We start from the raw sequence: 1,466 nt of genomic DNA on the forward strand, positions 1-1,466 counted from the left end.
CACATAAGCATACCTATATACATGCATGCATACATACATACACATATCCCCACACACATAGTTTTTGGTTGTTGTTTTTACAGATGCAGACTTATATATGTCATAGCATTTACATCCTTTTTTCTTCTGTACGTCTTAATGACATTTTTATTTTGGTAAAGCTATGCTCACTTCAACCATATTCAGTGTTACCTTTTCCATCACCAAAAATAACAAGTATCTGTTCTCTAGAATAGATAGCAGGAAACGTGAATTTGACACAGGACTGGGCAGTGTTTCCTTCTGTTGTACATAAGGTCACTATGAGTCGGAGATGACTCTACTGCACCTAACAACACAACAACTATATTCTCTAGAACGTGATTCCTCTTCTCCCCTCCCACCTCTCACTGGTAATCACCAATAAGTGTTGGTGTCTGTATGTGAAACTATTCTTGTCTTTCTATAAAAGTGAGATCATATATTATTTTCCTTTTGTGACTGACTTATTTCACTCAGAATAATACCCTACAGATCCATCCACATTGTATGAAGTTTTGCGTATTCTTAGTTATTCTTTATGGCTGCATAGTATTCCATTGCATGTATGCATCACATTTTGTTTATCCATTCATCTGCTGATGGGCCCCTAGCTTGTTTCCATTTTTTGCTGTTGTGAATAGCAAATGAATGTAGGTGCACATATACTTGTTCTGTCATTACTATGAGATCTCTAGGGTATATACCTAGAAGTGGAATTACTGGATCAACTTTGTTATACATTTTGAAATCTGTAAATGTTAGTCCTCCTACTTTGTTCTTTCTTTTCCATTTCTGCCACCAGGAACAGGACCACTTTCTTGTGCAAGGGGTCGAGGGGAAATGGAACTAGGTTTGGCCAGCTTTGCACTTAGCAAGTCTCTGTCCCCATCGCCAAGGAGAATATCCCTGAGGATGTGGTCTCCCCTGTACCCAACCCTGAGCCAGAGTCCCAGCAGCTGCCCAGCCGGCTTCTCATTGGTGGGTGTAATATCCTTGGAGGCCGCTAGAGGGAGATGAATGCCTGAGACACAAGAGGTATTGTGAGATGCCACTGTGGTGACCTCAGACTCAGTCCACCTACTGACCTGGCCCAGCAGTCACTGGGGGTGAGCTTAGTATGCTATAGAAAACAGGGGTAAATCAAAAATAGGATGTCAGATAATAAAGAGGGCCCAGTTAAATTTGACTGCTAACCAGAAGGCTGGTGGTTCAAACTCACCAGCCACTCCGCGAAGGAAGATGGGGCAATCTACTTCTGTAGTGATACCGCCTCGGAAACCCAAGGAGAGGTCACTATGAGTCGGGTCCGACTCCACGGCACATAACAACAACAACAACAACAACAAAAATGTATTTGTTATCTGAAGTTCAAGTTTAACTGGTGCCCTGTGTTTTTGTTTGCCAGTTCTGACAATCCAGAGGTCCTGAAAAGAATTAGTGCCCAA

This window comes from Orycteropus afer, unplaced genomic scaffold, assembly GCF_000298275.1.
Source record: "Orycteropus afer afer isolate SDZICR_OR568_19922 unplaced genomic scaffold, OryAfe1.0 scaffold00011, whole genome shotgun sequence".
NCBI classification, from domain to species: domain Eukaryota; kingdom Metazoa; phylum Chordata; class Mammalia; order Tubulidentata; family Orycteropodidae; genus Orycteropus; species Orycteropus afer.